Source organism: Bos mutus, chromosome 8 (assembly GCF_027580195.1).
Source record: "Bos mutus isolate GX-2022 chromosome 8, NWIPB_WYAK_1.1, whole genome shotgun sequence".
NCBI lineage: Eukaryota > Metazoa > Chordata > Mammalia > Artiodactyla > Bovidae > Bos > Bos mutus.
Window position 1 is genome coordinate 68091826 of NC_091624.1, and position 26269 is coordinate 68118094.

Sequence of the window (26269 nt, forward strand, 5' to 3'; positions counted from 1 at the left end):
TCTGAGGAAGAGATGAGCTTCTAGAGCCAAAAGTACCCATTCCAGGAATGGCCAGCATCTCCTAGACCAGGGGCTGGGGCTTCCGCAGTGCCATGGGCAACCTCTGTGGGTCAGACAAGCCTGTCCCGAAGCAGACCCTCACCAGAGCTTTTTCAAAAATCACAAAAAGGACAGTCATTCTGAAAGCAGAGCAGGAACAGCTGGAAAAATTAGGTTTATAAACAGGATTAGCCAACTCTGAGTTTGGCATTCTTTTCTCCATGCCCAGATTAAGAAAATACTGGTTGTTAGGCTAAGAACACGTCTGAAACCAACTCCTGGCTTATTTTCCATGTGGGCCAGCAGCTGGTAACGGGAGACGCCAGCTGCCTGCTGATGGGGGCAGGATAAAAACCCTGCGGCTTGAGGCCAAGGCCCCGCGAGGGCTTTAAGGGAGTTTTATCCTCTGGCTGTTACAGGGGTTTGTGGGGAGATCACAGGCGCTGAGGTTGTAATGAGCTTGTTAAGTTCCTTGCTGTCCCTGTAACTGGTGATTACATTAGAGAAATCCACATAAAGTGTGTTTTCATCTCTCATCCCAGCCCCCAAGAGCCTCTGAGGTCTTTTTATCCAATTATCAGACTCGCTGTGGAGGACTGTGCTTGCTGAGAACAAGCATATCAGTTAGAACATGATTTCTTTGATGGATAATTAGCTGTTTTCAGGCTGCCTCCTTTTTAGCTGAATATTCTCGGACTACAAGTCTGCATTCTCAAAGCTCGCCTGCTCTCTGGTCTAACAGGGAGGTGCCTCCCGAATCACAGTGGCATTCTGAGGAATGCTCCCAGGCTTGCATCCTACGGGGCAAAATAGAATGGCATAGGATAAATGTGCAAACTGGTCTTGAATGACGAACTAGAGTTAAAATTTAGTGAATAGCATTTCTAAGGAAAGGAAGAAATGAGAAGTAATTCTGGGTGAGGTATTTAGGAAGGAGTCAAGGAATGGATGATGGCATCCTTGAGAGGAACTTCATTTTGTCCAATCTGAGCCCAGTTGTGTCTCTGTCCGGAGTGGATCTTTTCAGTCTTGGGGGTGGGGGGCAGAAGGGTAATGTGCCTTAGAGTTAGTTTGTAGAGCTTTATAGAAATGCAGGTGTCCAGCCCTACCTGGAGACTCCCATCCAGGAGGTCTGGGGAAGGCCTTAAGGGTGTAACCCCTTCTTTGAGAATCAACGCCTCTCCTCCCTCCCTTTCATGGTCACTCTTAATGAATTCTTCTGCTTCTTGGAGCCATCCAGAGGCCCCCAGTGAATCAAATCACTGGGAACTGAGGGAGGGCTCCTTGCAACTTAATCCTCCTGACCTTGAAAGCATGTGCCTGGACCCCAGGTAGATGGCTTTGGCAAAGAGCAAGTACCTCTCTGTAAGGAATTTGCAACACCCAGAAAACCTCTCCCTGTGAGGACAGTTTTTTTTTATGGTTTAATGCTCCTCATATGCTGTAAGTATTCCAAGGTTATTGCTAATCAGTGATTCATAGTTTTATGATGTGATTGACCCTGTCTAAATCACCATCAAAACAATGCCTTACTTAAATAACTATTCCAGATAATAACTCCCCATCCTTATTTGTTTCTTTAGTTGTTTGAATTTTACCTTGGAATAGGTAACCTATTCTAATAGTTCAATATTTTAAAAGTACATGAAAGCACAATGAAAATTCTCTCTACCATGCTTGACCTCCAGCTGTACAATTCCCCTCCTTGGCGATAGTCTGTGTGTGTGTGTCTGTGTGTGTGTGTATATGTATATATGTTTGATTTTATTCGTTTTTTCCACAAATATTATTGAATCCCTTCAGTGTTCCAGGCCCTTGTCTAGACACTGGAGAAATACTAGTGAACAAAACATGTGAAAATTATGTACACATCACAGCTCAATTCTATTTTTGGCAATTGGAAACAGCCATTTAAAAAATCAGTTTCTTGTTTATCCTTCCAGAAATAAGCTATGTATGTATAAGCTAGTACAACCCTGCATTTTTCCTCTCAGAATGCAAGTATAACATAATTTTCACACTTTGATTTCTCACTGAACACTGTATTATGGAGAGTACTTCTATATGAATAGAGAATGCTGCTGCTGCTGCTAAGTCGCTTCAGTCATGTCCGACTCTGTGCTACCCCATAGACGGCAGCCCACCAGGCTCCCCTGTCCCTAGGATTCTCCAGGCAAGAACACTGGAGTGGATTGCCATTTCCTTCTCCAATGCAGGAAAGTGAAAAGTGAAAGGGAAGTCGCTCAGTCGTGTCCGACTCTTCTCGACCCCATGGACTGCAGCCCACCAGGCTTCTCCGTCCATGGGATTTTCCAGGCAAGAGTGCTGGAGTGGGGTGCCATTGCCTTTTCCGAATAGAGAATAACCTTGTGCTTTTTTTATGCCTGCAACTAAGTCTCATCATATGGGTGTATCAGGATTCATTTAACCCCAGACTAATGAGGATCTAAGCTGCTGTTGATATTTTAACATTATAAATGATGTTACAATGAAGAACCTCATATAAACTTTCACACATGTGCAAATGTATTTATTGTATAAATTCCTACTTTTCACCCTTTAAAGTGAAGTGAAAGTGTTAATCACTTAGTTATGTGCGACTCTTTGCGACCCCATGGACTGTGGCCCACCAGGCTTCTCTGTCCATGGAATTCTCTGGGCAGGGATACTGGAGTGGTTTGACATTCCCTTCTCCACGGGATCTTCCCAACCCAAGGATCAAACCCTGGTATATCACAGTGCAGGCAGATTCTTTATTGTCTGAGCCACCAGGGAAGCCCTTCACCCTTTAAAGAAATGTCTAACCCCGTTTTAGCTGTAAGACAGCCCCAAAACCGAATCCTTGATTTTTCTAGACTTAGAAGGCAGTTGTTTATGAAACACAAATCTTATTATAAAGAAACACTTTCTTAAAGAAGTAGTGGTGACAGCCCAGGCAAAATCTAATCATTTGAATTAAGTGAATTCCTGGTGCCAAAATTATCCAGATAATTAAATTCCCACACTTTTCTCTGGCAAGTTGGTCTCAATAATAAGTCAGGAGCACAATCCCCACTTTTCTGATGCTTTGCTCTAAAATTCAGTCATCCTTTTTAGAAGAATGAAAACACCCCCTGAGGGAACTGATTACCTAAGATTACTTAGCAACCATGTCAGGTTTTGCCCGGAGAAGGCAATGGCACCCCACTCCAGTACTCTTGCCTGGAAAATCCCATGGATGGAGGAGCCTGGTAGGCTACAGTCCATGGGGTCGCTAAGAGTCTGACAGGACTGAGCGATTTCACTTTCACTTCTCACTTTCATGCATTGGAGAAGGAAATGGCAACCCACTCCAGTGTTCTTGCCTGGAGAATCCCAGGGACGGGGGAGCCTGGTCTCTGGGGTCGCACAGAGTCGGACAGGACTGATGCGACTTAGCAGCAGCAGCAGCAGGTTTTGCCACGGTCTCTTTGCAGTACAACATTTAGCCACTTGAGGGCAGAATTTACTCACTTTCTAGATTGAGACCCACCTAGTATCTTTTCCATTTCAAAGCAGATGGAGTCATGGTTTATTAAAGGAAAACAGGCATTTTATTTTTTGCCCTTGAAGCGTAGGGCCAAGAAAAACTGGGAAAGTATTCCAGTGTCACAAGACATCACTGTTGGCACTTTTTGCAAAGAATTTTCTCTTAACCCTGTCAGCTTCTTTCATCATAAGTCATACCTTAGAAATCTGGCACTTTGTTGAAAGATGTGCTGGGTCGGAGGCTGCAGAAATATACCCTGTGGTATAGAGAGAGTAAAATCTCATTTGGGGGTTGTACTGTTCATTACTTACACATCCTTACATCCATACTTACACATCCTCCCCTCCCCGCTTCAGATATAAAAATAAAAGAATGTGGGTCCATCATCAGTAATGAAATAGTGTTAAGGAGGTTCTGTGTACACTGATGTCATTGATTCCATGAGTCACAACCTCTCACTATCTTATATAATGTATTTATTTATGGCTGTGCTTGGTCTTCATTGCTGTGCTAAGCAGGCTTTTCTCTAGTTGCAGCAAGTGGGGGCCACTCTCTAGCTGCAGTGCTTCTCATTGCGGTGGCTACTCTAGTCACGGAGCCCGGGCGCTAGGGCGTGCAGGCTTCGGTGGTTGCAGCTCCTAGACTCTAGAGTTCAGGCTCAGTAGTTGTGGCGCACGGACTTAATTGCCGCAAGACATGTGCAATTTTCCCTGATCAGGGATCGAACGTGTGTGTCCTGCCTTGGCAGGTGGATTTTTTTTTACCACTGAACCAGCAGGGGCGCACCCGTTAATCTATAGTTTATACTCATTCACTTTGAGTCCATCATGCTTTAGTGTTACTGCCTGTAAACAACTGTCCTAACAAAAAGTCCTGCTCTGTTCATTCACTTGGCATGAATGTCATTTCTTTTCTCCCCCAGTGATCCCTTACATAGATTTCAGCAGGAAGCTTCATGAAGCATCCTGTTTTCACCTGGGGTGGGAGGGTAAGGTTGGTGGGAGCAGAAGCAGCAGAGAAAGGGTGATGAAAGGACAATGAACCTGGGCCTGCTTTTGATGATGGTGAATAGTTAGCCTAGATTAGAAGCATCTTCCTAAAATTCAAAAAGCCTTCTTTCTTTGATTTCCCTGCTTCTGTCAGTTTTTTTAATTATTATTTTAAAATTAGCTCTTTGAAGTGGCTTGTCTTCTGATGGGCCATCCTTCGGGGAATTGTTCCATCTTATTTCTTTTGCCGTTTGGGGGAGGGAGGAATCTTCTCCACGGTTCAGTTTTTCATTGTTTGTTCTCACTTTCCTGTGTACTTTATAGAGCCACTCTTCCCATGCAGTGCTTGGCCGTCTCTCCAGTGATGTATGTCCTGTGGTTTTAAGGTCTCAGACAGTCTGCCCTTGGCCTCTGCAGAGCCAGAATGCCCTGGGGTTTTGGGTGAGGGCAGTTCAGGCTGGTCCCACAGCACAAAGTGAAATAGAGCAATGAGTAGGGAACGGCTGAGTTTTGACAGTGTAAGAAGGTAATGTTTTTAAAAACCAGGGCTTATCAGTCACATGCCATGTACCTTTTATAATTAAAAAATGAATTTGATTTTTCCACTGGCCTAAAATCCAGAAAGGTTATAGAGCTTTCAAAACTGTGCTATTCCACCTCACCTCTTTAATGTTCTTTGTTTGACAGCCTTCAGAATGTAAACTAAGAACCATGTAAAATGTAAACTAAGAACCATGTGAAAATATAAATATTACAGTTTAGTGAAGATAAAAGTTGAGTGAAGTTGAGTTCCTCAACTTAATGGCTCATTTTAATTATTTTTAAGAGATTTCCATGCCTAGGCTAATAATTATATATTTAATAATAAGACCATCTCAAAGACCCTTTTTCATCTTCTTCTGGAATTACATTTTTTATTTTTATTTATGTATTTAACAAAGGAACATGCTTTTTAAAAATTAATTTTTATTGGAGTATAGTTGCTTTACACTGTTGTAAAGTTTCTACTGTATGGCAAAATGAAAAGGCATACGTATACATATATCCTCTCCCTTCTGGACTTTAGAACATCCTTTTCCAAATTGAAGTGTGAGTGACTTACAACATTAGATTAATTTCAGGCTCTGGGCACGAGAGTCCCAAGCAGGATACATCTTCTGTGGTATGCTCTCTAATGTCTTCTCCCAAAGTTTAGTTGAAATGAAACCAACTCTAGCATGAAACCCTTGTGTATCCCAAGCCAGCAGCTGACAAAGCACTGCCTGTTTCTGTTTCTAAGTCAGGGAGAAGTGAAGTTTGTAACAACAACTGTTACTCAACCCTCCAACTGGTCTGGGAGCAGGCACAGCTCCTGGTGGACTTGTCACCCTGGTATGAGCGTGGGAGCAAGAACCCTTCCCCTCCTCTTTCCTCACCCTCTGCCATAGAGCAGGCTACCTGTCCTTTGAAAATCTTGCCACCTAAGCAGTACTTCTCACCCTATGAGTAAAGATGATGCAATCATCTAACCAGTATTTTTGAGTCCCTACCATATGCCAGGCACAATTCTTGGTGCTGAGAGACAAAGAGGAGGAATGACTACCTCTCCTTGGAGGCAAACCTCAGCCTCCTGAAGACACCGGAATGGCTCACAGCTGAGTTGATGTATGGAAAGACACATGTGCAACTTTGTCCTGCAGGCACCTGAGATCTTGCAGGTTCTCCCACCTCCAAAACCCAGACAAGCCTTCTCCCTCACTAAGTACCCAAAGCAGGGATATGTTTCTAGAAGTCGTTGGGGGCATCTGAACAATTTATTTCTTAGTAGTCCTGCTGTTTCCTTCAATTCCAATATTTTCTTCAACATGAACCAAGACATCTGCCAATATTAAAATCAGGCATTTTAAACAATAGTATTGATTTATTCATTGGCTTTCTTTTTTTAATAAGTAGGGAACTAATACAGGTTCTGCCTCAAACCAAAAGAAAGAAATTCAGTTTCAGCAACAGAAAAACTTGGAAATTTTCTTATATGTGTATGAATTTTTGTCAGTTGGCAGATTTGTTTTAGGAAACTATTTGCAAAGCCTGGAAAAAATGTGCTCCCTCTGCCTCTCAAAAGAACATGCAGGTTGGTTCATGTTAGCTTTCCACATGACAGTTCTGCCTCATGGCCTTTTTAAAAATGTAACCCAGAGTTGGCATCAAAATGGTATCTTTAAACTTAAATTTTAAGTCTCTCACAAAGCCAAATATTGTTGAAATGTTTGTTTTGTTTGGGGGAAACTTTCATTAAAATTTTATGTTTCAAGGGAAAAGGAAGGTATTTGTGGTAGGTACTTTTTAACATTCTTCTTCACTTTTATTTGATCTGTCACAGCCTCTTTAAGAAACATTAATTAATTCAGTGAACAGAATCAAAATGAGAACTGAAGAAAAATTATTTATATATTTTTAAATGCTCAAGGTTCTATAGTTAGTAATTGGATGGGCTCCATGGAGGCTACTTTGCTCTTAAGATTATTTTCTCAAGGTAGTCATGACATTATATCCCATAGAGAAGCAATAATAACCCTGAGGTACAGCTAAGAGACAGAAATGTTATAAGGTAAAGCATTTTTAAAGGAATCTCATGTTTAAATATCAGTGAATACCTAACATGCTTTTAAAAAATGTACATACTCATATTAGTTACTTATTGCTACTTAACTGAAACTTTGCAGCATGAAACAACAGACAGCTGCTATCTCACAGCTTCTGTGTTTTATCCAGATGTGTTTTAGCTGAGTGCCTCTGACCCAGGGCTCTCAAAAGGCCATGGTCAAGATGTTAGTCAAAGTTGGGATCACCCCAGGGGTCAGCAAGGGGAGAATTTACTTCTGAGCTCATTCATGAGGTTGTTGACAGTGTCCACTAAAAAAACGATGAACAACTTGAGAGTTGTGGGTTAAGTTTTATTTGGGGCAAAATGAGGACTGCAGCCCTGGAGGCAGCACCTCAGATAGCTCTGAGAGACTGCTCCAAAGCGGCAGTGGGGGAAAGTCAGTGCACAAGGTTTTGTGAAGGGGGAGTGAATACCATTAAGCATTCATTTTACAAAAAGTTTGTTGCTAGGATCTGATGTCACCATGAAGGGATTTAGTGCTTTTCTAGATATGAGGAGATGCAAGGATTGGGATCATAAAATCTGTTCCTAAAACATCTATCTAAAGACATGTCCCACCAGATTGCCTGGAGCACAGAGTGCCTTACTCCACCCTGAACTCCCTCAGCGGGTGTTGAAGGTCAACAGCTTCAGCAGTGCAGGTTTAGTCTCCGCAGAGGCAGATGGTGAATGCCCTTGTTGTTGTCGTTGGCAACCATCTTGGCAAGTGCCAATTTGTAGTTGACAACAGTATTCGGTTCCTCTTGGTTTGTTAAGCTAAGGGCCTTAAGTCCTCACTAGCTGTTGGCAAGAGATCCCCTTGAATTCCTTGCTATATTGGTTTCTCAGTAGAGCAGCTCACAACATTGATGGCTTCAGAATAAGCAAGAGAGAGTAAGAATATACAGCTAGAGTCTTTTTGTAATGTAATCTCGCTTAGATTAGTAGATTAGAAAAGTTTCTAGTTAGAAATGAGTCACTTAGGTCCAGCCCACACTCAAGGGGAGGGAACTTTGGAGAGTAAGAGCAGCAGGGGTCAGGCATCATCAGGAACTGCTTCCCTAGTGACTCAGATGGTAAAGCATCCACCCGCAATGCGGGAGACCTGGGTTCGATCCCTGGGTCGGGAAGATCCCCTGGAGGAGGAAATGGCAACCCACTCCAGTACTCTTGCCTGGAAAATTCCATGGACAGAGGAGCCTTGTAGGCTACAGTTCATGGGGTCGCAAAGAGTTGGACATGACTGAGTGTCTTCACTTCACTTCACCAGAGTTCTTAACCAAGCTACCAAAAGTTGAGGCACTCCAGTTGTATGAATTTGAAGGAGTGTGGGGAGGTGGGAAGGTGGGTGAGGGAAAGTGGTTTACTTCCTCCAATGCTGAGGACCAGGCTCCCTGTGGAGAGTGTTCCCATCAGCCTGGTGTATTTCTAGGACATCTGCAGTACATGCTCCCTATAGAAAATTAACTGCTTCTTCACACACCCTCTAAGGTGAGAGGAGTCCCCATCCCCAGCCCTCACTAACACACCCTCCAAAGAAACAAGCCTGTTATGTGGGACGACGTGTTTTGTTTTCTTTTTTTTTCACCCAGGTTAAAGCAGGTTTCCCAAGTTGTCTTAGATTCAGAGTAGTAGGGAAAAAACCCTAAGCTGTATATATTGGGTTAGCCAAAAATTTCGTTCTGGTTGTTCTGTAAGATGGTACAGAAAGAACCCAAATTTTTTGGCCAACCCAATTTTAAGGAATGGGGTCATTTATCCTGTTTCCCATCATGTAGCACCTTACCTACCCCACACCCCCTTACACCCACCACCGACTCACCTCTGAAACATCTATTTATATGCATGTATGTATATATATGTATAATTTATATAAATTTTCTGAGTGAAATGCAAAATATAGCTGTGGAAGGGAGAGTTTTTCAAGATACCTGAAATGTATATTGCTAAAGTAGTTCCAATCTCTGCTTGTGTAGAATTAATGTAAAGTATTATATTACATTAATTTAAATAAAAAAATAATGTAATGTATTTTCTTTTCATCCAAAAAGAAACCCACTGAAAACAGTGTTCTACTAAACCAACTGAAGCTTAACCTATTTAACAAATTTCTGAGCCCTCCCTAAGTGAGACTTACAAAGAGTATACAAATAACATAGACCTTAAAACCACATTCTATGGTGTTAGCTGGGAGTTGGAAGAGCTGCAGTTATCCAGTGAACATTTTGACTATATTGTCAGTGTCAAGTTTAAGGAGGTTATAGAACAAATTTTGGGATAAAAAATCTGGATTTGAGAACTTGCCCAGCTTCCCCTTACTTTGTCACTCTCCTTCACACCCAAAGCAACCGAGGGTCTTCTCCAAAGCAGTGTCTCATGGTTAATAATTACCCCACAATCCTAACAGAAGCAGAAGATATTAAGAAGAGGTGGCAAGAATACACAGAAGAACTGTACAAAAAAGATCTTCACAACCCAGATAATCATGATGGTGCGATCACTGACCTAGAGCCAGACATCCTCGAATGTGAAGTCAAGTGGGCCTTAGAAAGCATCACTACGAACAAAGCTAGTGGAGGTGATGGAATTCCAGTGGAACTATTTCACATCCTGAAAGATGATGCTGTGAAAGTGCTGCACTCAATATGTCAGCAAATTTGGAACACTCAGCAGTGGCCACAGGACTGGAAAAGGTCAGTTTTCATTCCAATCCCAAAGAAAGGCAATGCCAAAGAATGCTCAAACTACCGCACAATTGCACTCATCTCACACGCTAGTGAAGTAATGCTCAAAATTCTCCAAGCCAGGCTTTAGCAACACATGAACCGTGAACTTCCGATGTTCAAGCTGGTTTTAGGAAAGGCCGAGGAACCAGAGATCAAATTGCCAACATCCGCTGGATCACTGAAAAAGCAAAGGAGTTCCAGAAAAACATCTATTTCTGCTTTATTGACTATGTCAAAGCCTTGACTGTGTGGATCACAATAAACTGTGGAAAATTCTGAAAGAGATGGGAACACCAGACCACCTGACCTGCCTCTTGAGAAATCTGTATGCAGGTCAGGAAGCAGCAGTTAGAACTGGACATGGAACAACAGACTGGTTCCAAATTGGGAAAGGAGTATGTCAAGGCTGTATATTGTCACCCTGCTTATTTAACTTATATGCAGAGTACATCATGAGAAATGCTGGACTGGAAGAAACACAAGCTGGAATCAAAATGCTGGGAGAAATATCGATAACCTCAGATATGCAGATGACACCACCCTTATGGCAGAAAGTGAAGAGGGACTAAAAAGCCTCTTGATGAAAGTGAGAGAGGAGAGTGAAAAAGTTGGCTTAAAGCTCCACATTCAGAAAATGAAGATCATGGCATCTGGTCCCATGACTTCATGGGAAATAGATGGGGAAACAGTGGAAACAGTGTCAGACTTTATTTTTCTGGGCTCCAAGATAACTGCAGATGGTGACTGCAGCCATGAAATTAAAAGATGCTTACTCCTTGGAAGGAAAGTTATGACCAACCTAGATAGCATATTCAAAGCAGAGACATTACTTTGCCAACAAAGGACCATCTAGTCAAGGCTATGGTTTTTCCAGTGGTCATGCATGGATATGAGAATTGGACTGTGAAGAAGGCTGAGCGCCGAAGAATTGATGCTTTTGAATTGTGTTGGAGAAGACTCTTGAGAGTCCCTTGGACTGCAAGGAGATCCAACTAGTCCATTCTGAAGGAGATCAGCCCTGGGATTTCTTTGGAAGGAATGATGCTAAAGCTGAAACTCCAGTACTTTGGCCACCTCATGCGAAGAGTTGACTCATTGGAAAAGACTCTGATGCTGGGAGGGATTGGGGGCAGGAGGAGAAGGGGACAACAGAGGAAGATGGCTGGATGGCATCACTGACTCGCTGGACTTGAGTCTGAGTGAACTCCAGGAGTTGGTGATGGACAGGGAGGCCTGGCGTGCTGCGATTCATGGGGTGGCAAAAAGTCAGACACGACTGAGCAACTGAACTGAACTGAATCCTTTGTCTGTGTGTGTGTGTGTGTGTGTGTGTGTGTGACATATGGGGTTATAGTTCCCCAGCCAGGGATCAAACTCATGCCCTCTGCATCAGAAGCAAGGAGCCTGAACCGGACCACCAGGGAAATCTCCTGTCGTCCTTTTTATTTCCTTTCTCCACTCACACTACAGTCCATAAATCTAACCTTTTTGTAAGAAGAGCAGAAACTGAGTAAACTAATTCATACTAAAGTGAGAGTGAATGATATATAAACCACATAATATGTTCAATCTGCTAAGCAGAGTTTCAAAAAAAGTATTTGGTAACATGGATATCTTAACTGGTAAAATTTCAGCTAGACAAAATATCTTTAAAAAAACGTTTCAAGCAAAGTTGGAGGGAGATATATTTTGTTCTTAAAGCAGTCAGTTTTCTCCAGCATGTTTCAAATGCTTGGGTATTTGTGATTCTTTTCATTGGGAACCTCATCTAGATAAAACCTAAGACCATAAATATCCCAACTTTCCCTTTAGGTCTTTTGTGATTGAAAACCAAATGAACTTTTTCTCAACAAGTAATGGAGAGCTCAGATGCTTTTAACTCTTTCTAAAAGGTAGCATTCTCTTTGTCCCAGCTTGAGGTCCTGCTTTATTTTATAAGAATACTGGCTTACCAAGCTCTCACTAAAGAGCAACTTTTAATCTATCTCATAAAAGAAGGGATGGGGGAAAAAAAGAAGGGATGAGGATTGATGTAATAGAAAAGGTAGTCTGAAATATAGGAGCTGTGAACATTTAGTTAGTTCAAGTTCAAAGACGGATTCTTTGTAGTTGTAATAGGTATTCTATACAAAGACCTCATATTTGATGTTCAAATTGTAGTCCATCCATGAGAAAGTGTCGACAGTTCCTCCCCGCCCCTGCTGTAAGTCTTTAACAGTGGTGTAATGACAAGTCCTAGAGTTTGCTGTTGTTTTCTGTTTCTCTCTCTCTCATTCGATTTGTTTTTGAGTGTACTAATTTAACATGACGAGTGTGGAGAGAGCGTGTTGGATCATTGTAGTGTTTCTAAACAATATGGTAACATTTTGTCTCTGGCTTCTTAACTGCATTTGCTTTTTGTGGAGGTGAGAGGTAGAGGTCCCCAGTGTTCAGAATACAATACCAGCGTTTATACAAGACATTGCAGCCTAGCCCGCGGAGCACAGAGGTGACTGAGGAACAGTTGTGACTCATTCCCAGAGTCCCCTTCCATTCTTGTGCTGAGGCAGGCAGCCTTGTGTGGACTCTGGCTGGTGTCCTACAACAAGTTGTACATTCTATTTCTCTTGCTCTGATTTCTGAAGGTGGAATGTTCCCTTTACCCTACACAGTAGGCGTTTTCTTCTCCTTTCCATTCTTCACTGATTCCTTTGTGAGTTTGTGCTTTCATCTAAACTATAGAGTATTAGAAATAGGAATAAACATAAATTAATGGCATGAGACCATGGAATGACAAGAGAGGACATAGCAAATATTTTATTTTTATGCATGTATTTATAAACATTCTCATGGTAAAAAAAAGTATGTGAGGCAGATTACAGAGATTATATAACAAGATATAAAATTTCTGGGTGAAAGGAAAATTTGGAGAATATACCAAGTGCTAAACTCTGAGATTTCCAACTTCATTTGCACTCAATGTATTTAAAATACCAAAACCTCTATCTAACACCTTAAGGGACAGTACTCACTCTCATCCTTAAGTTATTTTAAACTTTTTAAGCTTTTATTTTAAATAAAAAAAAAAAACTCTTATAATTTTCTTGGGGAAGCATTCCTTAGTGCCTGTAAACCATTTAATAAAAGACCACCTTATGATAAAGTTCTGGTGAGCCTCATTGTTGACCAAAGAAACTGTTTACTGTTCTTAGAAGCAGCAGTGGCTATGGGCACTGGATCTAGTATGAGCTTCGGGGCGCCTGGATTTGAATTGCGCTGTGCCTTTTGCCAGCCGTGTCGCCTTGCACAGGTTGTACAGCGTCTCTGGGCCTCAGTTTTACCATCTGCCTAAAGAGGCTAAATAGCAGTACTGTCATTGGTACTGTTAGCTACTGTTAGAATGGTGCCTGCATGTAGCAAGAAATACGTGTTGTTAGCTACTTTTGCTGTTACATCTAAAATACATTTTTCTGGCAGTGAAATGTGAGTGATATACAAAACCACCTCTCCGGCTTCTACTTTGGATAGATAGCTCAAAGTAGTATCTCTAGATTTGCTTTTTCTTTGGAATGCTTGAATAAAAGACATCAGATAACTACAAGACATTACTTATATTAGTAGGCATTTGAATTTCATTCTGCTCAACTCAAAGTCTGTTGCTTAAAAGAAGTAAGAGCCACTCGCCTTTTTCTGTAGTTTTTGAATGAGGGCATCTTATTCATACAATTGGTTTGCTACATTTCCACTTCAGCAAATAGTTTACCAATTCTTTGGCTCTGTCTTTGCAAAAATGGTTAGAGAGGGAGACTTTTAAAACACCAGGGAAAGAAAAAGAAATTACTTTGAAATTGCCAAAGTAGTTAGGTTGAAAGTGTTTATTTAGAAACCTGGAGAGCTTTTTATATCAAAAGCTGTTTCAGTAGTGTTGCATCAAGAGAGGTAGGTTCCAATTTACTATCCCATCTATTTCAGTCAGTGCATATTGCTAACGGCCTGCTATTAAACCAACACTTGTGTCTCTAGCTATAAGAAAACTAATAAAACAGAAAAACCAATTTATCTGATATTTTATTCATCCTTTCTCCCATTTCAACAGCCATGTTCCTTTTAGGACTTCTCAAAGCACCTGTGTTGCTGTTGTTTCTCAGTCACTAAGTCGTGTCTGGCTCTTTGTGGCCCCATGGAGTTCAGTATGCCCGACTTCTCTGTCCTCCACTCTCTCCTGGAGTTTGCTCAAATTCAAGTCCATTGAGTTGGTGATGCTAGTTAACCATCTCATCCTCTGCCACCCTGTCTCCTTCTACCTTCAGTCTTTCCCAGCATCAGGGTCTTTTCCAGTGAGTCGGATGCTCACATCAGGTGGCCAGAGTAATTTAGCTTCAGCTTTAGCAGCAGTCCTTCCAGTGAATATTCAGGGTTGATTTCCTTTGGGATTGACTGGTTTGATCTCCTTGCAGTCCAAGGGACTCTCAAGAGTCTCCTCCAGCACCACGGTTTAAAAGTATCAATTCTGGGTGCGCGACGGTGCCGGGGGCTGCGGTGAATGCCTCACAGGCCGTGCACTTCCCTGCGGGGAGGCGCCGTCGCCATTGCCACCTCGCTCGCCTCGCCGAGCAGGGCCGCAGCGGACCGCCGGCACCATGGGCCAGTGTGGCATCACCTCCTCCAAGACCGTGCTGGTGTTTCTCAACCTCATCTTCTGGGGAGCCGCTGGCATTTTATGCTATGTTGGAGCCTATGTCTTCATCACTCACGACGACTATGACCACTTCTTTGAAGATGTGTACACTCTCATCCCTGCTGTGGTGATCATAGCTGTCGGGGCCCTGCTCTTCATTATTGGGCTAATTGGTTGCTGTGCCCCAATCCGGGAAAGCCACTGTGGACTTGCCACGTTTGTCATCCTCCTACTCTTGGTTTTTGTCACAGAAGTTGTTGTTGTGGTTTTGGGATATGTTTACAGAGCAAAGGTGGAAAATGAAGTTGATCGCAGCATTCAGAAGGTATATAAGACCTACAATGGAACCAACCCTGATGCTGCTAGCCGGGCCATTGACTATGTTCAGAGACAGCTGCACTGTTGTGGAATTCACAACTATTCAGACTGGGAAAATACAGACTGGTTCAAAGAAACCAAAAACCAGAGCATCCATGTTAGTTGTTGCAGAGAGACAGCCAGCAGCTGTAACGGCAGTCTGGCCAACCCCTCTGATCTCTATGCTGAGGGGTGTAAGGCTCTAGTTGTGAAGAAGCTACAAGAAATCAAGATGCATGTTATCTGGGCAGCATTGGCATTTGCAGCTATTCAGCTGCTGGGCATGCTGTGTGCCTGTATCGTGTTGTGCAGAAGGAATAGAGGTCCTGCTTATGAGCTCCTCGTCACCGGCGGAGCCTATGCATAGTAGGAAACTCAAGCCCGAGCTTATTAGTCTTGTTCTGATTTGGAAGGGGGATTGAGCAGGTCCACTGCTACTGGTCTCCTGAGTTCGTTTAGTTAAAGCACACATGCACAGGTGTTGGACGGAGCAGCTTGACTCTTCATTTGTCTACCTTCTTACCTACCCACCTATGACTTTTTTTTTCCCTTTGTTTTAGCTGACTCTCCATGTCTGTAAGTGTTTTGAGTACGGTGGTAAATGTTCTAATCTCAGAACCATTTGTGAGTTGTGTAGTGTGGTAGAATTAAAGGTTGACGTGACCCTGCTTCTGTCACCTCCAAGCATAATGGGACTGCTGCTGTAGTATCACCAGGTCCTTTCAGTCTTCACAGTGGAGAACTCTTGGCCAAAGGTTTTGGGGGGGAGGAGCAGGCAGTCAGCTGTCTGGTTAAAGTTAATACCAGATAGTGCCCCTCATCAGTGTCCTTTTTAAAAATATATACTATAGTCCTGTAAGATAGCAACTGTACAAAATGGCTAAGATAGATTTTAGAATCATACCTCGTGTATCTTGGTTCATCTTCAAAATCAGACTGATCTTTGAAACTAGCGGTTTTTAATCAAAGCTGGCTTTATAGGAGGAGTATAATGTATGCACTACTGTTTTAAAACAATTAGTGTGAGTGTGTGCGTGTATTTTTGTATGATTGAGCCCATTCATCATAAGTCTAAACTTGTTAGAAATAATGTACCCATGTAGACTAGCAAAATAGTATGTAGATGTGATCTCAGTTGTAAATAGAAAAATCTAATTCAATAAACTCTGTATCACCCCCTCAAAAAAAAAAAAAGTATCAATTCTTCAGCACTCAACCTTCTTTATGGTCCAATTCTCACATCCATACATGACTACTGGAATAATCATAACTTTGACTATACAGACCTTTGTTGGCAATTAAAACATATTAAGATGTATCCATTTCTATATTAATTACATATACCCAATGTGTAATTTTATAACAACCTGCAAAATTAGGGGGGGGATTTTTTTGCTTATTGTTAAACTCAGTAGAGTTACTGTCAACTGATAAAATGTTGCATTTGGTAAGCATTTAATTTTAATTTAAAATTCATTAATTTTTGTTTTGAGGTTTTACTTTTTATATTTTGGAGTTAATCATTTTTGTGGGTCTCAGACATTTTTGTAGAATTCTGAGACGTTCATAAATCTTAGGCTCTGTGTCTATCATCCTGCCTACAACCGAGGCCCAGCCCAGGGTGAGAAATCATCAAACGCTTGCAAACTCAGAAGAAAATGGATTTTAGTGACTCAGTGAAACTGAAGGAGTGCCCCTACAGCAGGAGCATTTTGCCATTTTCTGAGAGATTGTGAGGGAGATAAAAGGATGAGAGAGGGTGTATCAGAAAGACACAGAAAGAGAGAAACTGAGGGACACTGAAAGAGAGTCAGAGACACATACATGGATTAAAGACAGAAAGAGAGAGAGGAGAGAGAGGGAGAAAGTGAGCACCACCAAGAGATACATGAGAGACATCAATTGAAAGATGGAGAGAGAAACCCAGAGAAATCGATCCATTCGTTAAGTGACATGTTTTAAGATCTCACTGCCCTGCAGCGTGTTTAAGGTTGCACTGTAAAGTCCACTAGCTGTTTTACATTTATAGTCTTGATAGGAAAAGAATCTTCATTTGTATCATATCTTGCAATTTTCTAAGTTCTTCTTGAGTTTCATTGCATTTGAGACTTAACTCCAGCCTTTTTATGTAATGAAAAGGTGAGGAAATTGACTTGTCCACCTTCTATCTGTAGACCATTTGGTAGTTTTGTTTGCTTTTAAGATAACTGTATTTACTTTGGCTGTGCGTGGGTTCTTCCCTAGTCACGGTGAGTGGGGGCTGCTCTCTAGTTGTGGCGTGCAGGCTTTGCATGGCGGCTTCTCTTGTGGCGCACAAGCTCCAGGGCACTCGGGCTGCAGTGCTTGTGGCATGTGGGCTCAGGAGATGCAGTTGCTGGGCTCTGGAGCACAGCTCAGGAGTTGTGGCCCACGGACTTAGTTGCTCCTCGGCATGTGGGATCTTCCCAGGTCAGGGATCAAACCTGTATCCTCTGCATTGGCAGGTGAATTCTTTGTGACAGAGCCACCAGGGCAGCTCCATTTTGTAGTTTTTTAAAAAGGATAGTCTCACTCAGAATCTTACCTGATGAGGATCACTAATCATACAAGCTCACCTTCCCTGATATAAAAGCAGCTTAGGTTATATCATTATCCATTATCTGTCAATGAACATTTAGGTTGCTTCCATGTCTTGTTGTAAATAGTGCTGCAATGAACATTGGGGTGCATGGTATCTTTTTGAATTATGGTTTTCTCCATATATTTGCCCAGGAGTTGGACTGCAGGATCATCTGGTAGCTCTATTTTTGGTTTTTAAAGAAACTTCTATGCTGTTCTCCCTAGTGGCTGTACCAATATACATTCCCACCAACAGTGTAGAAGGGTTCCTTTTGCTCCATACCCTCTCCAGCATTTGTTATTTGTAAACTTTTTGATGATGACCATTCTGACAGGTGTGAGGTGGTGCTTCATTGTAGTTTTGATTTGTGTTTCCCTCCTTATTGCCAAATTCAGACTTAAATTGAAGAAAGTAGGGAAAACCACTAGACCATTCAGGTATGACCTAAATCAAATCCCTTATGATTATACAGTGGAAGTGAGAAATAGATTTAAGGGACTAGATCTGATACATAGAGTGCCTGATGAACTATGGACAGAGGTTCCTGATATTGTACAGCAGACAGGGATCAAGACCATCCCCATGGAAAAGAAATGCAAAAAAGCAAAATGGCTTTCTGGGGAGGCCTTACAAATAGCTGTGAAAAGAAGAGAAGCGAAAACAAAGGAGAAAAGGAAAGATATAAACATCTGAATGCAGAGTTCCAAAGAATAGCAAGAAGAGATAAGAAAGCCTTCCTCAGCCATCAATGCAAAGAAATAGAGGAAAACAACAGAATGGGAAAGACTAGAGATCTCTTCAAGAAAATTAGAGATACCAGGGGAACATTTCATGCAAAGATGGGCTTGATAAAGGACAGAAATGGTATGGACCTAATAGAAGCAGAAGATATTAAGAAGAGATGGCAAGAATACACAGAAGAACTGTACAAAAAAGATCTTCATGACCAAGATAATCACAATGGTGTGATCACTGACCTAGAGCCAGACATCCTGGAATGTGAAGTTAAGTGGGCCTTAGAAAGCATCACTACGAACAAAGCCAGTGGAGGTGATGGAATTCCAGTTGAGTTATTTCAAATCCTGAAAGATGATGCTGTGAAAGTGCTACACTCATTATGCCAGCAAATTTGGAAAACTCAGCAGTGGCCACAGGACTGGAAAAGGTCTGTTTTCATTCCAGTCCCAAAGAAAGGCAATGCCAAAGCATCAGACTACCGCACAATTGCACTCATCTCATGTGCTAGTAAAGTAATGCTCAAAATTCTCCAAGCCAGGCTTCAGCAATACGTAAACTGTGAACTTCCAGATGTTCAAGCTGGTTTTAGAAAAGGCAGAGGAACCAGAGATCCAGTTGCCAACATCCGTTGGATCATGGGAAAAGCAAGAGAGTTCCAGAAAAACATCTATTTCTGCTTTATTGACTATGCCAAAGCCTTTGACTGTGTGGATCACAATAAACTGTGGAAAATTCTTCAAGAGATGGGGATACCAGACCACCTGACCTGCCTCTTGAGAAACCTATATGCAGGTCAGGAAGCAACAGTTAGAACTGGACATGGAACAACAGACTGGTTCCAAATTGGGAAAGGAGTACGTCAAGGCTGTATATTATCACCCTGCTTATTTAACTTATATGCAGAGTACATCATGAGAAACCTGGGCTGGAAGAAGCACAAGCTGGAATCAAGATTGCCGGGAGAAATATCAATAACCTCAGATATGCAGATGACATCACCCTTATGGCAGAAAGTGAAGAGGAACTAAAAAGCCTCTTGATGAAAGTGAAAGAGGAGAGTGAAAAAGTTGGCTTAAAGCTCAGAAAACTAAGATCATGGCATCTGGTCCCATCACTTCATGAGAAATAGATGGGGAAACAGTGGAAACAGTGTCAGACTTTATTTTTGGGGCTCCAAAATCACTGCAGATGGTGATTGCAGCCATGAAATTAAAAGCCTCCTTGGAAGGAAAGTTATGACCAACCTAGATAGCATATTGAAAAGCAGAGGCATTACTTTGCCAACCAAGGTTCATCTAGTCAAGGCTATGGTTTTTCCAGTGGTCATGTATGGATGTGAGAGTTGGACTGTGAAGAAGGCTGAGCGCCGAAGAATTGATGGTTTTGAATTGTGGTGTTGGAGAAGACTCTTGAGAGTCCCTTGGACTGCAAGGAGATCCAACCAGTCCATCCTAAAGGAGATCAGTCCTGGGATTTCTTTGGAAGGACTGATGCTAAAGCTAAAACTCCAGTACTTTGGCCACCTCATGCAAAGAGTTGACTCGTTGGAAAAGACCCTGATGCTGGAGGGACTGGGGGCAGGAGGAGAAGGGGACGACAGAGGATGAGATAGCTGGATGGCATCACCAATTTGATGGACATGAGTTTGAGTGAACTCCGGGAGTTGGTGATGGACAGGGAGGCCTGGCATGCTGCAGTTCATGGGGTCGCAAAAAGTCGGACACGACTGAGCAGCTGAACTGAACTGAACTGAATAATTAGCATTGTATAGCATCTTTTCAGGAGAAGGCAATGGCAACCCACTCCAGTACTCTTGCCTGGAAAATCCCATGGACAGAGAAGCCTGGTAGGCTGCAGTCCATGGGGTTGCTAAGAGTCAGGCATGACTGAGCGACTTCACTTTCACTTTTCACTTTTATGCATTGGAGAAGGAAATGGCTACCCACGCCAGTTTTCTAGGCCTAGAGAATCCCAGGGATGGGGAGCCTGATGGGCTGCTGTCTATGGCGTCGCACAGAGTTGGACACGACTGAAGTGACTTAGCAGCAGCAGCAGCATCTTTTTATGTGCCTATTGGCCATCTGTATGTCTTTTTTGAAGAAATGTCTGTTTCGATCTTCTGCCCATTTTTTTATTAGGTTGTTTTTTTTTTTTTAGTTATATGAGCTGTATGTATATTTTGGAGATAATTCCCTTGTCAGCTGTATCATTTGTAAATATTTTCTTCCATTCCATAGTTTGTTTTTCTGTTTTGTAGGGCAGCTTTTCTCTTTGTTTCCTTGCACTGGATGAAGGATAGGCTAAACGGAGGAGAAACCAAAGTGATGTTTTTGGCATTGTGGCTTTCAAAGACGTCAAGGTCCCTTGAGTTAACCTGTTTTCAGCAAAAGAAATAGAGGATGATCCCAAAACCATAAAGAGCAGAGAGAGTTTTGTCAACAATTGGATCTAATAATGGTCAGATTCCACAAGTTAACTTCTGACTTCCTGGAGCTGCTCAATGCCAACAGTTTAAAAATAAGTTGAGGGGCTGTTGCTGAATCAATGGAAAGAATTTGAAGTTTCTAAAATAGTTTATAATCAAGAGAAGCCATCTGAAGTGGCTTTGGAAAGAAAATTGTTGATGAATACTAAACGTCCCCTTCTGTGCTGTGATGCACCTGACTGAAGAGAAGGCTTTTTGCCCACATTTGGGAAAAGATGAGATTATACTAAATGCCTACACTTACATCAGGCCTGTAGTTACTAAAACTTCTGAAATAACTTTGCAGTAACAAGGGATTCCTAGTTCAGTTATAGTTGACATTCTCAAAAATCATTAGATAATGTAATTCTCGGTCTTCCCTGGTGGCTCAGACCATAAAAATCTGCCTGCAATGCGGGAGACCTGGGTTTGATTCCTGGGTTGGGAACATCCCCTGGAGAAGGGAATGGCTACCTACTGTGGTATTCTTGCCTGGAGAATTCCGTAGACAAAGGAGCCGGGCAAGCTACAGTCCATGGGGTTGCGAAGAGTCAGACACAACTGAGCAACTCACACACACACACTTATAATTTACCATATATAAAATGTATGAGGCTGTTTATCAGTTTATTGATAATTATTCTTATCTGGTTGAGGCTCTGTGGATTACTCACCCTGTAGGTAGATCTTTCCTTCCAAGAGAAAACACTTATTTTCTTACATTCATTTCTTAGAAATCATGCAGATTTAACAAACCATATCACTTAGCATTCTTGCCAGTTAGAATTATGATGATCCTTGGGAAATGCATATTCTTAAAAAAATTCTTAGGCAAAATCATTTAACCTCTCTGGGTTAGTCAGTCTCTGGTCGACAGAAAAGGAATGTGGACTAAATTCTCTGGATGTTTCTTTCCTGCTCTGTATTCTGCAGAAAGTACATTCATACAGGGCAGAATGCTGAGTGCCCATGATAATGATGTTTGAATGTAGGGGCCAGCAACCCCTTTGGAAGCCACGTGCAAAACTGTCGACTGGTGTTGGGAGACGTGTAGGACAGGTAGGTGGTGCCCTGGCTTGGGATGTAGGAGACAAGTGTGCTGACAGCTGACTTGCTTATCCAGGCTTGCTGGGCTTTTCCATTGTGATTTACACAGACCCTTTCATCTCTCTACTTCAAAGCATTTTTATGAACTCTGGCTCATTATTTCTTCTAGCACAGCATAAAGAAAGGTTGATTGGTATCTTTTCAATTAATTTAAAGATGAAGAAACTGAACTATTTAGAATTAAAAGGGATTCTTCCTGAATTGCAGAGAGGCAAGATATAGAAAGTGTTCATTCTAACTTTAGAATTGAAAAAAAGAAAAGGAAATAATCTTACTGCTTATTTTTTGAGACTGTGGAAATGATGGCACATTCATAATATGGGATAATATACATCCATTAAAATCATGTTTATTGAAACTATTTAATGACTTCCCTGGCAGTCCAGTGGTGAAGACTCTGCCTTCCAGTGCAGGCGTGAGATTCGATCCCTGGTTGGGGAACTAAGATCCCACATGCCATGTGGTATGGCCAAAAAGCAAATGTTTAGTGACACCAGAAAATGATCATAACTGAACAGTGTTAAATGACAACAAAATTTTTTTTAAAGTTTTGTGTATAAATATGTAGATAAAATATTTAACATATAGAGGGGAAAAGACTAGAAGGACATATGCTAACCTTGTCAGTAATTTTGTGTTGGGATATCAAATTGTTGTTGTTTTATTCTTTCTACTTTTCTGTACTTTTGCAAGTATTCAAGATTGAAGAGAATGGATACATATATTATTTTCATAATCATGTATTTTCATAATCATTATTCATAATCAATTATTTTTGTAAGCATATGTATGTATGATCATCATATAATTATAAAAGAGAGAAAATATGTGAACGGAGTGGCCCAATTAAGTAGGATGGGAGAACGACCTCTTTGAGGATCTGACATGTGAGGTAAAACCCCAGAGATGAGAAGGAATGAGTCAGTTAGAGAACCAGGAGACGCCCTTCTAGGCAGAGAAAACTGCAGGTATAGGAACCCCCAAGGTGAGAATGAGTTTGAAATATTCTGGGCCTTAAAGAAGGCCAGTGTGGGAAAGTGATGCCTGGTAACATCAGAGAAATTGCCAAGGGCCAGATCTTGTAGGCCCATGAGAAGACGTTTAGGAACTCTTGTAGGCGCCTGACATCATCCGTTTTACACTTTGGAAAGATCCTTCTAACCAACATATAAGGAGTCCAGTGAATGGGGCAAATCTAGAAGAGAAAGCAATGCAGAAAGCACTGTGGAAATCCAGGTGAGAAATGAGGATAATCTGGAGCGGAGGGTGTAGGTTGGGGTGGGTATCTCACTTTAGCTCTGTGGAAATAATACTCATCACCTCGCTATCACTAAGTTCTTCTTCATTAACATTCCCTATGGCCCTAGGAAGTGGGTGCAATTACTAACCCCACTGGGGTTAGCTTAGGAAAGGCTTTGGAAAGGCTAAGCAGCTTGCCCAAGTCTGACTTCAGAGCCCTTAACCACTCCCCACACGGCCACTCAGTAAACATTGGCTCTGCTGGTGGGTGTGGTGGCCGCGGAGATGACCGAGAGCAAGCAGAGAGGAGTGTATAAGCCACATGGACACCTGTGTTGCCAACCATGAACTGCCTTCTGCCTTCATTACTAATCTGTGACCCTTCCTGATGGCCTCTGAAGTTCAGCTCCATCTGCCTGCATCGAAGGTGGGGTCCCTCAGTGTGACTGAGCAAGATTTGCAAGGCATCCCTGAGACAGCCATTGTAGAGTCAGCGCCGAACTGGACTCTGTGCCCACTTGGAGGCTAATTCATGGAGTGAACTGTCACTTTACCTCTCAGGGCCTCAGTTTCTCATCTGCGTGTCCATCAGACGGAGGTTCACTAGCCTAGTCCTTGAGACTTTGCAGGGTTGTGGTTATTAGTGTTGTCACTGTTGATACTGTTGTAGCAAGAAAGATCCATGGGGTAAATTCATGGATTTATGTAAATATTGGTCCAGAAGACTATTTGCTTGCATTCGTGCACACACACAATGCACACCCACAAGGGGGAGGTTATCATGAAGAGGATAGAACTGAACAACAGTGTCAGTCAAGTCTTTGTCTTTTGGTTTTTCAGTCCCTGACTACCTCTGACATCATAAATCAAACATTAAAAATTTTCTTCTGCCTAATTCTTGAGTATTGACTTTATACTTTTCCAATGGAAACCCTTTACATGTGAGTATGGACCCACTAGATGCACTGATTATATCTGTTAAAGATAGGAAATTTGCCAGCATAGTTATATAGATTTGTAATGCAAAATTCACATGTATAGGTCAGTGGTTCTCAAGTGAGGGTGACTTTGCCACTCCTGGGGACATGTGGCAATGTCTGGAGACATTTTTACTCATCACAGCTGAGTAGAGGGGAGATACTACTAACATCTAGTGGGTAGAGGCCAGGGATGCTGCTAAACATCCGACAATGTGCAGGAAACTCCCCATGACAAGAAACTATCCAGTCCAAAATGTCAGTAGTGGTGAGGCTGAGAAGCTCTGGTATGGATTAATATGCAAACCCTTGTAAAGTATCATGAGAACCTTTATTCACAGAGGGAAAAATCTGGTCACTTGGTCCTCCTTCTTGATCACTGTTCTCTTGATAATCTAGTTCACACAAAGGTTGTTTTGTCATCTGAAGCCTTTGGGGCCAGAATATGTCCTTTTGGGGAGAATGTGTAATTAGGATTTAGAATCGTGGACCAAGAGTGAGGAAGACAGGAGACTTTCCCAGCATGACACAGTCAAATCAGCCTTTGGTGTACTGTTGACGCTCAGCTGTTAATGAGATCCCGAGAATTAAGGCAAGCTTGCCTGAGAGATGTCATGAATAGTCTGAAAAGGCCATTCTTATCATTTTATTTAATGGCAGCCTTATCTGACAAGAATAGAGCTTGAATAAGGTTAACAGAGTGACTCTGTATCCAGAGTGCCTGACTTCAGCTCTTGATTGCCGTTTCCTAACTATATCATTTTTTTTTTCATTTGTGTTGTGGGGGTGTTGCCATGAAAATAGTATCTATCTATAGGATAATTTTGAAAATTAAAGAAACTACCCGTCTTAGGATAAATATTCAGTTCAGTTCAGTTCAGTCGCTCAGTCACATCCGACTCTTTGCGACCCCATGAACTGCAGCACACCAGGCCTCCCTGTCCATCACCAACTCCCGGAGTTCACTCAAACTCATGTCCATCGAGTCGGTGATGCCATCCAGCCATCTCATCCTCTGTCGTCCCCTTCTACTCCTGCCCCTAATCACTCACAGCATCAGAGTCTTTTCCAGTGAGTTAGCTCTTCGCATGAGGTGGTCAAAGTATTGGAGTTTCAGCTTTAGCATCAGTCCTTCCAATGAACACCCAGGACTGATCTCCTTTAGGATGGACTGGTTGAATCTCCTTGCAGTCCAAGGGACTCTCAAGAGTCTTCTCTAACACCACAGTTCAAAAACATCAATTCTTCGGCACTGAGCTTTCTTCACAGTCCAACTCTCACATCCATACATGACCACTGGAAAAACCATAGCCTTGACTAGACGGACCTTTGTTGGCAAAGTAATGTCTCTGCTTTTGAATATGCTATTTAGGTTGGTCATAACTTTCCTTCCAAGAAATAAGCGTCTTTTAATTTCATGGCTGCAATTACCATCTGCAGTGATTTTGGAGCCCCAAAATATAATAAAGTCTGATGCTGTTTCCACTGTTTCCCCATCTATTTCCCATGAAGTGATGGGACCAGATGCCATGTTCTTAGTTTTCTGAATGTTGAGCTTTCAACTTTTTCACTCTCCTCTTTCACTTTCATCAAGAGGCTTTTTAGTTCCTCTTCACTTTCTGCCATAAGGGTGGTGTCATCTGCATATCTGAGGTTATTGATATTTCTTCTGGCAATCTTGATTCCAGCTTGTGCTTCTTCCAGCCTAGCGTTTTTCATGATGTACTCTGCATATAAGTTAAATAAGCAGGGTGACAATATACATTCTTGACGTACTCCTTTTCCTATTTGAAACCAGTCTGTGGATAAATATTAATGATACTTATAAATATTAGTACCGCTGTTGTTTCTTAAAGTCAGGAATATGATTAATTGAATGTATATACATTCATTCTTTTGTTCAACAAGTAATTTTTTTAGCACCTACTGTGTCCCAGGCACCAGTGTAGTGCTGGGAATACATCAGTGAATCAAAAACATCAGATAAAAATCTCTGCCCTCATGGAGCTTACTTTTTAGTGGATTATAGTAGTACTAATGCAAATAGAAAGAAAAAATATACAAAGTTATAGTCAGCCTAGTATTTGTCCTATAGTTGTTGAATGGATGAGTATATTATTCATAGTGTTGTATTATTATGTTACATAGCTAATTGGGCTTAGATGAACTGTCATCTTAGAAAAGAAAAGAAAGTTAAACCAGTGTAATATGTCATGACAATAAAAAGTTGAAACTGTGGGTACTTC

At 41.8% G+C, this 26269-nt stretch overlaps 1 protein-coding gene and 1 pseudogene across 4 annotated transcripts in view; both read left to right on the forward strand.

The window, feature by feature from the left end:
* The window catches only part of DOCK8 (dedicator of cytokinesis 8), a 233270-nt gene that overhangs the window by 119956 nt on the left and 87045 nt on the right, over positions 1-26269 (forward strand). The gene's annotated exons all lie outside the window — the stretch shown is intronic.
* LOC102277786 (tetraspanin-3 pseudogene) lies at positions 14462-15284 on the forward strand (annotated as a pseudogene).